This window comes from Mixophyes fleayi, chromosome 1 (assembly GCF_038048845.1).
Source record: "Mixophyes fleayi isolate aMixFle1 chromosome 1, aMixFle1.hap1, whole genome shotgun sequence".
Lineage (NCBI taxonomy): Eukaryota > Metazoa > Chordata > Amphibia > Anura > Limnodynastidae > Mixophyes > Mixophyes fleayi.
Window position 1 is genome coordinate 85,175,348 of NC_134402.1, and position 12,943 is coordinate 85,188,290.

The 12,943-nt window shown below is 34.7% G+C and overlaps 3 non-coding genes across 3 annotated transcripts; all 3 read left to right on the forward strand.

Moving 5' to 3' along the window:
- Nucleotides 1-214: 214 nt before the first annotated feature.
- Nucleotides 215-286, forward strand: TRNAC-GCA (transfer RNA cysteine (anticodon GCA)). Its single transcript has one exon. It is a non-coding gene; the product is annotated as a tRNA-Cys (tRNA).
- A 6,828-nt stretch (nucleotides 287-7,114) lies between these two features.
- TRNAC-GCA (transfer RNA cysteine (anticodon GCA)) lies at nucleotides 7,115-7,186 on the forward strand. The gene has a single exon. It is a non-coding gene; the product is annotated as a tRNA-Cys (tRNA).
- A 3,087-nt stretch (nucleotides 7,187-10,273) lies between these two features.
- On the forward strand, nucleotides 10,274-10,345 carry TRNAC-GCA (transfer RNA cysteine (anticodon GCA)). Its single transcript has one exon. It is a non-coding gene; the product is annotated as a tRNA-Cys (tRNA).
- The last annotated feature ends 2,598 nt before the right edge of the window (nucleotides 10,346-12,943 follow it).

Below are 12,943 nucleotides of genomic sequence, written 5' to 3' on the forward strand. Positions count from 1 at the left end.
AGGAGATGTGAATGAAGATAAGTGTGAAATCCCCTTGTAATGGTAGGTCAGTAGTAGAATACATGTAGAACATATACTGCACATGCAATTATGGTTCAATGGACAAAAGAAAATATTCCAGCTAATACAATAGAGAGATGTTAGTGTACAAACACAGCTGATTCACCCGTAAGAATAAAAATGTGCACTAGTAAGTCAGCAGTAAATGCCTTCTGGGGGTATAGCTCAGTGGTAGAGCATTCGACTGCAGATCGAGAGGTCCCTGGTTCAAATCCAGGTGCTCCCTTTCTCCCCTTTTAGTTGTATAAGGATATTCAATTATGTGTTACAATTTCAGCTATATAGGCAACTCAAGGAAAAGTACAAAATCCATTTTGCCCCCTGTCTCCCCTTTTAGTTGTATAAGGATATTCAATTATGTGTTACAATTTCAGCTATATAAGCAACTCAAGGAAAAGTACAAAATACAAGTACTTATACGTTATAATGTTCATTCCTGATAGTACAGTGTCTATGGCAGGTTTAAATGCTTAATAAGTTTATTTCTTAACTTCATGCCAAGAAGTGAGATTTGCAGGTGTACTTCCAATAAGAATCATTTTGAGGCTGAATTTATATGTAAGGTACAATATCTCACACAGAAGCAAACTACTTTTAAAGGACTGGACTTGTGAGTATTTTGCTACCATAATGAAACAGAGAGGTGAAAAGTAATATTTAGGAGATGTGAATGAAGATAAGTGTGAAATCCCCTTGTAATGGTAGGTCAGTAGTAGAATACATGTAGAACATATACTGCACATGCAATTATGGTTCAATGGACAAAAGAAAATATTCCAGCTAATACAATAGAGAGATGTTAGTGTACAAACACAGCTGATTCACCCGTAAGAATAAAAATGTGCACTAGTAAGTCAGCAGTAAATGTCTTCTGGGGGTATAGCTCAGTGGTAGATCATTCGACTGCAGATCGAGAGGTCCTTGGTTCAAATCCGGGTGCCCCCTGTCTCCCCTTTCAGTTGTATAAGGATATTCAATTATGTGTTACAATTTCAGCTATATAAGCAACTCAAGGAAAAGTACAAAATACAAGTACTTATACGTTATAATGTTCATTCCTGATAGTACAGTGTCTATGGCAGGTTTAAATGCTTAATAAGTTTATTTCTTAACTTCATGCCAAGAAGTGAGATTTGCAGGTGTACTTCCAATAAGAATCATTTTGAGGCTGAATTTATATGTAAGGTACAATATCTCACTCAGAAGCAAACTACTTTTAAAGGGCTTAATAAGTTTATTTCTTAACTTAATGCCAAGAAGTTAGATTTGCAGGTGTACCTCCAATAAGAATTAGTGGCTCTTTTCATGAAGTTGTGATCAGTCGTAACATTATTCTTGGTTGTTTAATATAGTGAAATAGGAAAAGAGAAGGGAAGTTAACCATAATTATTATTGTTATTATTAACTTTTAAGTATAAATATTATAGATTTTGAGGCTGAATTTATATGTCAGGTACAATATCTCACTCAGAAGCAAATTACTTTTAAAGGACTGGACTTGTGAGTATTTTGCTACCATAATGAAACAGAGAGGTGAAAAGTAATATTTAGGAGATGTGAATGAAGATAAGTGTGAAATCCCCTTGTAATGGTAGGTCAGTAGTAGAATACATGTAGAACATATACTGCACATGCAATTATGGTTCAATGGACAAAAGAAAATATTCCAGCTAATACAATAGAGAGATGTTAGTGTACAAACACAGCTTAATCAACCATAAGAATAAAAATGTGCACTAGTAAGTCAGCAGTAAATGCCTTCTGGGGGTATAGCTCAGTGGTAGAGCATTCGACTGCAGATCGAGAGGGCCCTGGTTGAAATCCGGGTGCCCCTTGTCTCCTCTTTTAGTTGTATAAGGATATTCAATTATGTGTTACAATTTCAGCTATATAGGCAACTCAAGGAAAAGTACAAAATACAAGTACTTATACGTTATAATGTTCATTCCTGATAGTACAGTGTCTATGGCAGGTTTAAATGCCTAATAAGTTTATTTCTTAACTTCATGCCAAGAAGTGAGATTTGCAGGTGTACTTCCAATAAGAATCATTTTGAGGCTGAATTTATATGTAAGGTACAATATCTCACTCAGAAGCAAACTACTTTTAAAGGACTGGACTTGTGAGTATTTTGCTACCATAATGAAACAGAGAGGTGAAAAGTAATATTTAGGAGATGTGAATGAAGATAAGTGTGAAATCCCCTTGTAATGGTAGGTCAGTAGTAGAATACATGTAGAACATATACTGCACATGCAATTATGGTTCAATGGACAAAAGAAAATATTCCAGCTAATACAATAGAGAGATGTTAGTGTACAAACACAGCTGATTCACCCGTAAGAATAAAAATGTGCACTAGTAAGTCAGCAGTAAATGCCTTCTGGGGGTATAGCTCAGTGGTAGATCATTCGACTGCAGATCGAGAGGTCCTTGGTTCAAATCCGGGTGCCCCCTGTCTCCCATTTCAGTTGTATAAGGATATTCAATTATGTGTTACAATTTCAGCTATATAAGCAACTCAAGGAAAAGTACAAAATACAAGTACTTATACGTTATAATGTTCATTCCTGATAGTACAGTGTCTATGGCAGGTTTAAATGCTTAATAAGTTTATTTCTTAACTTCATGCCAAGAAGTGAGATTTGCAGGTGTACTTCCAATAAGAATCATTTTGAGGCTGAATTTATATGTAAGGTACAATATCTCACTCAGAAGCAAACTACTTTTAAAGGGCTTAATAAGTTTATTTCTTAACTTAATGCCAAGAAGTGAGATTTGCAGGTGTACCTCCAATAAGAATTAGTGGCTCTTTTCATGAAGTTGTGATCAGTCGTAACATTATTCTTGGTTGTTTAATATAGTGAAATAGGAAAAGAGAAGGGAAGTTACCCATAATTATTATTGTTATTATTAACTTTTAAGTATAAATATTATAGATTTTGAGGCTGAATTTATATGTCAGGTACAATATCTCACTCAGAAGCAAATTACTTTTAAAGGACTGGACTTGTGAGTATTTTGCTACCATAATGAAACAGAGAGGTGAAAAGTAATATTTAGGAGATGTGAATGAAGATAAGTGTGAAATCCCCTTGTAATGGTAGGTCAGTAGTAGAATACATGTAGAACATATACTGCACATGCAATTATGGTTCAATGGACAAAAGAAAATATTCCAGCTAATACAATAGAGAGATGTTAGTGTACAAACACAGCTTAATCAACCATAAGAATAAAAATGTGCACTAGTAAGTCAGCAGTAAATGCCTTCTGGGGGTATAGCTCAGTGGTAGAGCATTCGACTGCAGATCGAGAGGGCCCTGGTTGAAATCCGGGTGCCCCTTGTCTCCTCTTTTAGTTGTATAAGGATATTCAATTATGTGTTACAATTTCAGCTATATAGGCAACTCAAGGAAAAGTACAAAATACAAGTACTTATACGTTATAATGTTCATTCCTGATAGTACAGTGTCTATGGCAGGTTTAAATGCTTAATAAGTTTATTTCTTAACTTCATGCCAAGAAGTGAGATTTGCAGGTGTACTTCCAATAAGAATCATTTTGAGGCTGAATTTATATGTAAGGTACAATATCTCACTCAGAAGCAAACTACTTTTAAAGGGCTTAATAAGTTTATTTCTTAACTTAATGCCAAGAAGTGAGATTTGCAGGTGTACTTCCAATAAGAATCATTTTGAGGCTGAATTTATATGTAAGGTACAATATCTCACTCAGAAGCAAACTACTTTTAAAGGACTGGACTTGTGAGTATTTTGCTACCATAATGAAACAGAGAGGTGAAAAGTAATATTTAGGAGATGTGAATGAAGATAAGTGTGAAATCCCCTTGTAATGGTAGGTCAGTAGTAGAATACATGTAGAACATATACTGCACATGCAATTATGGTTCAATGGACAAAAGAAAATATTCCAGCTAATACAATAGAGAGATGTTAGTGTACAAACACAGCTGATTCACCCGTAAGAATAAAAATGTGCACTAGTAAGTCAGCAGTAAATGTCTTCTGGGGGTATAGCTCAGTGGTAGATCATTCGACTGCAGATCGAGAGGTCCTTGGTTCAAATCCGGGTGCCCCCTGTCTCCCCTTTCAGTTGTATAAGGATATTCAATTATGTGTTACAATTTCAGCTATATAAGCAACTCAAGGAAAAGTACAAAATACAAGTACTTATACGTTATAATGTTCATTCCTGATAGTACAGTGTCTATGGCAGGTTTAAATGCTTAATAAGTTTATTTCTTAACTTCATGCCAAGAAGTGAGATTTGCAGGTGTACTTCCAATAAGAATCATTTTGAGACTGAATTTATATGTAAGGTACAATATCTCACTCAGAAGCAAACTACTTTTAAAGGGCTTAATAAGTTTATTTCTTAACTTAATGCCAAGAAGTTAGATTTGCAGGTGTACCTCCAATAAGAATTAGTGGCTCTTTTCATGAAGTTGTGATCAGTCGTAACATTATTCTTGGTTGTTTAATATAGTGAAATAGGAAAAGAGAAGGGAAGTTAACCATAATTATTATTGTTATTATTAACTTTTAAGTATAAATATTATAGATTTTGAGGCTGAATTTATATGTCAGGTACAATATCTCACTCAGAAGCAAATTACTTTTAAAGGACTGGACTTGTGAGTATTTTGCTACCATAATGAAACAGAGAGGTGAAAAGTAATATTTAGGAGATGTGAATGAAGATAAGTGTGAAATCCCCTTGTAATGGTAGGTCAGTAGTAGAATACATGTAGAACATATACTGCACATGCAATTATGGTTCAATGGACAAAAGAAAATATTCCAGCTAATACAATAGAGAGATGTTAGTGTACAAACACAGCTTAATCAACCATAAGAATAAAAATGTGCACTAGTAAGTCAGCAGTAAATGCCTTCTGGGGGTATAGCTCAGTGGTAGAGCATTCGACTGCAGATCGAGAGGGCCCTGGTTGAAATCCGGGTGCCCCTTGTCTCCTCTTTTAGTTGTATAAGGATATTCAATTATGTGTTACAATTTCAGCTATATAGGCAACTCAAGGAAAAGTACAAAATACAAGTACTTATACGTTATAATGTTCATTCCTGATAGTACAGTGTCTATGGCAGGTTTAAATGCTTAATAAGTTTATTTCTTAACTTCATGCCAAGAAGTGAGATTTGCAGGTGTACTTCCAATAAGAATCATTTTGAGGCTGAATTTATATGTAAGGTACAATATCTCACTCAGAAGCAAACTACTTTTAAAGGACTGGACTTGTGAGTATTTTGCTACCATAATGAAACAGAGAGGTGAAAAGTAATATTTAGGAGATGTGAATGAAGATAAGTGTGAAATCCCCTTGTAATGGTAGGTCAGTAGTAGAATACATGTAGAACATATACTGCACATGCAATTATGGTTCAATGGACAAAAGAAAATATTCCAGCTAATACAATAGAGAGATGTTAGTGTACAAACACAGCTGATTCACCCGTAAGAATAAAAATGTGCACTAGTAAGTCAGCAGTAAATGCCTTCTGGGGGTATAGCTCAGTGGTAGATCATTCGACTGCAGATCGAGAGGTCCTTGGTTCAAATCCGGGTGCCCCCTGTCTCCCCTTTCAGTTGTATAAGGATATTCAATTATGTGTTACAATTTCAGCTATATAAGCAACTCAAGGAAAAGTACAAAATACAAGTACTTATACGTTATAATGTTCATTCCTGATAGTACAGTGTCTATGGCAGGTTTAAATGCTTAATAAGTTTATTTCTTAACTTCATGCCAAGAAGTGAGATTTGCAGGTGTACTTCCAATAAGAATCATTTTGAGGCTGAATTTATATGTAAGGTACAATATCTCACTCAGAAGCAAACTACTTTTAAAGGGCTTAATAAGTTTATTTCTTAACTTAATGCAAAGAAGTGAGATTTGCAGGTGTACCTCCAATAAGAATTAGTGGCTCTTTTCATGAAGTTGTGATCAGTCGTAACATTATTCTTGGTTGTTTAATATAGTGAAATAGGAAAAGAGAAGGGAAGTTACCCATAATTATTATTGTTATTATTAACTTTTAAGTATAAATATTATAGATTTTGAGGCTGAATTTATATGTCAGGTACAATATCTCACTCAGAAGCAAATTACTTTTAAAGGACTGGACTTGTGAGTATTTTGCTACCATAATGAAACAGAGAGGTGAAAAGTAATATTTAGGAGATGTGAATGAAGATAAGTGTGAAATCCCCTTGTAATGGTAGGTCAGTAGTAGAATACATGTAGAACATATACTGCACATGCAATTATGGTTCAATGGACAAAAGAAAATATTCCAGCTAATACAATAGAGAGATGTTAGTGTACAAACACAGCTTAATCAACCATAAGAATAAAAATGTGCACTAGTAAGTCAGCAGTAAATGCCTTCTGGGGGTATAGCTCAGTGGTAGAGCATTCGACTGCAGATCGAGAGGGCCCTGGTTGAAATCCGGGTGCCCCTTGTCTCCTCTTTTAGTTGTATAAGGATATTCAATTATGTGTTACAATTTCAGCTATATAGGCAACTCAAGGAAAAGTACAAAATACAAGTACTTATACGTTATAATGTTCATTCCTGATAGTACAGTGTCTATGGCAGGTTTAAATGCTTAATAAGTTTATTTCTTAACTTCATGCCAAGAAGTGAGATTTGCAGGTGTACTTCCAATAAGAATCATTTTGAGGCTGAATTTATATGTAAGGTACAATATCTCACTCAGAAGCAAACTACTTTTAAAGGACTGGACTTGTGAGTATTTTGCTACCATAATGAAACAGAGAGGTGAAAAGTAATATTTAGGAGATGTGAATGAAGATAAGTGTGAAATCCCCTTGTAATGGTAGGTCAGTAGTAGAATACATGTAGAACATATACTGCACATGCAATTATGGTTCAATGGACAAAAGAAAATATTCCAGCTAATACAATAGAGAGATGTTAGTGTACAAACACAGCTGATTCACCCGTAAGAATAAAAATGTGCACTAGTAAGTCAACAGTAAGTGTCTAATGGGGGTATAGCTCAGTGGTAGAGCATTCGACTGCAGATCGAGAGGTCCTTGGTTCAAATCCAGGTGCCCCCTGTCTCCCCTTTTAGTTGTATAAGGATATTCAATTATGTGTTACAATTTCAGCTATATAAGCAACTCAAGGAAAAGTACAAAATACAAGTACTTATACGTTGTAATGTTCATTCCTGATAGTACAGTGTCTATGGCAGGTTTAAATGCTTAATAAGTTTATTTCTTAACTTCATGCCAAGAAGTGAGATTTGCAGGTGTACCTCCAATAAGAATCAGTGGCTCTTTTCATGAAGTTGTGATCAGTCGTAACATTATTCTTGGTTGTTTAATATAGTGAAATAGGAAAAGAGAAGGGAAGTTACCCATAATTATTATTGTTATTATTAACTTTTAAGTATAAATATTATAGATTTTGAGGCTGAATTTATATGTCAGGTACAATATCTCACTCAGAAGCAAATTACTTTTAAAGGACTAGACTTGTGAGTATTTTGCTACCATAATGAAACAGAGAGGTGAAAAGTAATATTTAGGAGATGTGAATGAAGATAAGTGTGAAATCCCCTTGTAATGGTAGGTCAGTAGTAGAATACATGTAGAACATATACTGCACATGCAATTATGGTTCAATGGACAAAAGAAAATATTCCAGCTAATACAATAGAGAGATGTTAGTGTACAAACACAGCTGATTCACCCGTAAGAATAAAAATGTGCACTAGTAAGTCAGCAGTAAATGTCTTCTGGGGGTATAGCTCAGTGGTAGATCATTCGACTGCAGATCGAGAGGTCCTTGGTTCAAATCCGGGTGCCCCCTGTCTCCCCTTTCAGTTGTATAAGGATATTCAATTATGTGTTACAATTTCAGCTATATAAGCAACTCAAGGAAAAGTACAAAATACAAGTACTTATACGTTATAATGTTCATTCCTGATAGTACAGTGTCTATGGCATGTTTAAATGCTTAATAAGTTTATTTCTTAACTTCATGCCAAGAAGTGAGATTTGCCGGTGTATTTCCAATAAGAATCATTTTGAGGCTGAATTTATATGTAAGGTACAATATCTCACTCAGAAGCAAACTACTTTTAAAGGGCTTAATAAGTTTATTTCTTAACTTAATGCCAAGAAGTGAGATTTGCAGGTGTACCTCCAATAAGAATTAGTGGCTCTTTTCATGAAGTTGTGATCAGTCGTAACATTATTCTTGGTTGTTTAATATAGTGAAATAGGAAAAGAGAAGGGAAGTTACCCATAATTATTATTGTTATTATTAACTTTTAAGTATAAATATTATAGATTTTGAGGCTGAATTTATATGTCAGGTACAATATCTCACTCAGAAGCAAATTACTTTTAAAGGACTGGACTTGTGAGTATTTTGCTACCATAATGAAACAGAGAGGTGAAAAGTAATATTTAGGAGATGTGAATGAAGATAAGTGTGAAATCCCCTTGTAATGGTAGGTCAGTAGTAGAATACATGTAGAACATATACTGCACATGCAATTATGGTTCAATGGACAAAAGAAAATATTCCAGCTAATACAATAGAGAGATGTTAGTGTACAAACACAGCTTAATCAACCATAAGAATAAAAATGTGCACTAGTAAGTCAGCAGTAAATGCCTTCTGGGGGTATAGCTCAGTGGTAGAGCATTCGACTGCAGATCGAGAGGGCCCTGGTTGAAATCCGGGTGCCCCTTGTCTCCTCTTTTAGTTGTATAAGGATATTCAATTATGTGTTACAATTTCAGCTATATAGGCAACTCAAGGAAAAGTACAAAATACAAGTACTTATACGTTATAATGTTCATTCCTGATAGTACAGTGTCTATGGCAGGTTTAAATGCTTAATAAGTTTATTTCTTAACTTCATGCCAAGAAGTGAGATTTGCAGGTGTACTTCCAATAAGAATCATTTTGAGGCTGAATTTATATGTAAGGTACAATATCTCACTCAGAAGCAAACTACTTTTAAAGGACTGGACTTGTGAGTATTTTGCTACCATAATGAAACAGAGAGGTGAAAAGTAATATTTAGGAGATGTGAATGAAGATAAGTGTGAAATCCCCTTGTAATGGTAGGTCAGTAGTAGAATACATGTAGAACATATACTGCACATGCAATTATGGTTCAATGGACAAAAGAAAATATTCCAGCTAATACAATAGAGAGATGTTAGTGTACAAACACAGCTGATTCACCCGTAAGAATAAAAATGTGCACTAGTAAGTCAGCAGTAAATGCCTTCTGGGGGTATAGCTCAGTGGTAGATCATTCGACTGCAGATCGAGAGGTCCTTGGTTCAAATCCGGGTGCCCCCTGTCTCCCCTTTCAGTTGTATAAGGATATTCAATTATGTGTTACAATTTCAGCTATATAAGCAACTCAAGGAAAAGTACAAAATACAAGTACTTATACGTTATAATGTTCATTCCTGATAGTACAGTGTCTATGGCAGGTTTAAATGCTTAATAAGTTTATTTCTTAACTTCATGCCAAGAATTGAGATTTGCAGGTGTACTTCCAATAAGAATCATTTTGAGGCTGAATTTATATGTAAGGTACAATATCTCACTCAGAAGCAAACTACTTTTAAAGGGCTTAATAAGTTTATTTCTTAACTTAATGCCAAGAAGTGAGATTTGCAGGTGTACCTCCAATAAGAATTAGTGGCTCTTTTCATGAAGTTGTGATCAGTCGTAACATTATTCTTGGTTGTTTAATATAGTGAAATAGGAAAAGAGAAGGGAAGTTACCCATAATTATTATTGTTATTATTAACTTTTAAGTATAAATATTATAGATTTTGAGGCTGAATTTATATGTCAGGTACAATATCTCACTCAGAAGCAAATTACTTTTAAAGGACTAGACTTGTGAGTATTTTGCTACCATAATGAAACAGAGAGGTGAAAAGTAATATTTAGGAGATGTGAATGAAGATAAGTGTGAAATCCCCTTGTAATGGTAGGTCAGTAGTAGAATACATGTAGAACATATACTGCACATGCAATTATGGTTCAATGGACAAAAGAAAATATTCCAGCTAATACAATAGAGAGATGTTAGTGTACAAACACAGCTGATTCACCCGTAAGAATAAAAATGTGCACTAGTAAGTCAGCAGTAAATGCCTTCTGGGGGTATAGCTCAGTGGTAGAGCATTCGACTGCAGATCAAGAGGTCCCTGGTTCAAATCCAGGTGCCCCCTGTCTCCCCTTTTAGTTGTATAAGGATATTCAATTATGTGTTACAATTTCAGCTATATAGGCAACTGAAGGAAAAGTACAAAATACAAGTACTTATACGTTATAATGTTCATTCCTGATAGTACAGTGTCTATGGCAGGTTTAAATGCTTAATAAGTTTATTTCTTAACTTCATGCCAAGAAGTGAGATTTGCAGGTGTACTTCCAATAAGAATCATTTTGAGGCTGAATTTATATGTAAGGTACAATATCTCACTCAGAAGCAAACTACTTTTAAAGGGCTTAATAAGTTTATTTCTTAACTTCATGCCAAGAAGTGAGATTTGCAGGTGTACCTCCAATAAGAATCAGTGGCTCTTTTCATGAAGTTGTGATCAGTCGTAACATTATTCTTGGTTGTTTAATATAGTGAAATAGGAAAAGAGAAGGGAAGTTACCCATAATTATTATTGTTATTATTAACTTTTAAGTATAAATATTATAGATTTTGAGGCTGAATTTATATGTCAGGTACAATATCTCACTCAGAAGCAAATTACTTTTAAAGGACTGGACTTGTGAGTATTTTGCTACCATAATGAAACAGAGAGGTAAAAAGTAATATTTAGGAGATGTGAATGAAGATAAGTGTGAAATCCCCTTGTAATGGTAGGTCAGTAGTAGAATACATGTAGAACATATACTGCACATGCAATTATGGTTCAATGGACAAAAGAAAATATTCCAGCTAATACAATAGAGAGATGTTAGTGTACAAACACAGCTTAATCAACCATAAGAATAAAAATGTGCACTAGTAAGTCAGCAGTAAATGCCTTCTGGGGGTATAGCTCAGTGGTAGAGCATTCGACTGCAGATCGAGAGGGCCCTGGTTGAAATCCGGGTGCCCCTTGTCTCCTCTTTTAGTTGTATAAGGATATTCAATTATGTGTTACAATTTCAGCTATATAGGCAACTCAAGGAAAAGTACAAAATACAAGTACTTATACGTTATAATGTTCATTCCTGATAGTACAGTGTCTATGGCAGGTTTAAATGCTTAATAAGTTTATTTCTTAACTTCATGCCAAGAAGTGAGATTTGCAGGTGTACTTCCACTAAGAATCATTTTGAGGCTGAATTTATATGTAAGGTACAATATCTCACTCAGAAGCAAACTACTTTTAAAGGACTGGACTTGTGAGTATTTTGCTACCATAATGAAACAGAGAGGTGAAAAGTAATATTTAGGAGATGTGAATGAAGATAAGTGTGAAATCCCCTTGTAATGGTAGGTCAGTAGTAGAATACATGTAGAACATATACTGCACATGCAATTATGGTTCAATGGACAAAAGAAAATATTCCAGCTAATACAATAGAGAGATGTTAGTGTACAAACACAGCTGATTCACCCGTAAGAATAAAAATGTGCACTAGTAAGTCAGCAGTAAATGCCTTCTGGGGGTATAGCTCAGTGGTAGAGCATTCGACTGCAGATCAAGAGGTCCTTGGTTCAAATCCGGATGCCCCCTGTCTCCCCTTTTAGTTGTATAAGGATATTCAATTATGTGTTACAATTTCAGCTATATAAGCAACTCAAGGAAAAGTACAAAATACAAGTACTTATACGTTGTAATGTTCATTCCTGATAGTACAGTGTCTATGGCAGGTTTAAATGCTTAATAAGTTTATTTCTTAACTTCATGCCAAGAAGTGAGATTTGCAGGTGTACCTCCAATAAGAATCAGTGGCTCTTTTCATGAAGTTGTGATCAGTCGTAACATTATTCTTTTTTGTTTAATATAGTGAAATAGGAAAAGTGAAGGGAAGTTACCCATAATTATTATTGTTATTATTAACTTTAAGGTATAAATATTATAGATTTTGAGGCTGAATTTATATGTCAGATACAATGTCTCACTCAGAAGCAAACTACTTTTAAAGGACTGGACTTGTGAGCATTTTGCTACCATAATGAAACAGAGAGGTGAAAAGTAATATTTAGGAGATGTGAATGAAGATAAGTGTGAAATCCCCTTGTAATGGTAGGTCAGTAGTAGAATACATGTAGAACATATACTGCACATGCAATTATGGTTCAATGGACAAAAGAAAATATTCCAGCTAATACAATAGAGAGATGTTAGTGTACAAACACAGCTTAATCAACCATAAGAATAAAAATGTGCACTAGTAAGTCAGCAGTAAATGCCTTCTGGGGGGTATAGCTCAGTGGTAGAGCATTCGACTGCAGATCGAGAGGGCCCTGGTTGAAATCCGGGTGCCCCTTGTCTCCTCTTTTAGTTGTATAAGGATATTCAATTATGTGTTACAATTTCAGCTATATAGGCAACTCAAGGAAAAGTACAAAATACAAGTACTTATACGTTATAATGTTCATTCCTGATAGTACAGTGTCTATGGCAGGTTTAAATGCTTAATAAGTTTATTTCTTAACTTCATGCCAAGAAGTGAGATTTGCAGGTGTACTTCCACTAAGAATCATTTTGAGGCTGAATTTATATGTAAGGTACAATATCTCACTCAGAAGCAAACTACTTTTAAAGGACTGGACTTGTGAGTATTTTGCTACCATAATGAAACAGAGAGGTGAAAAG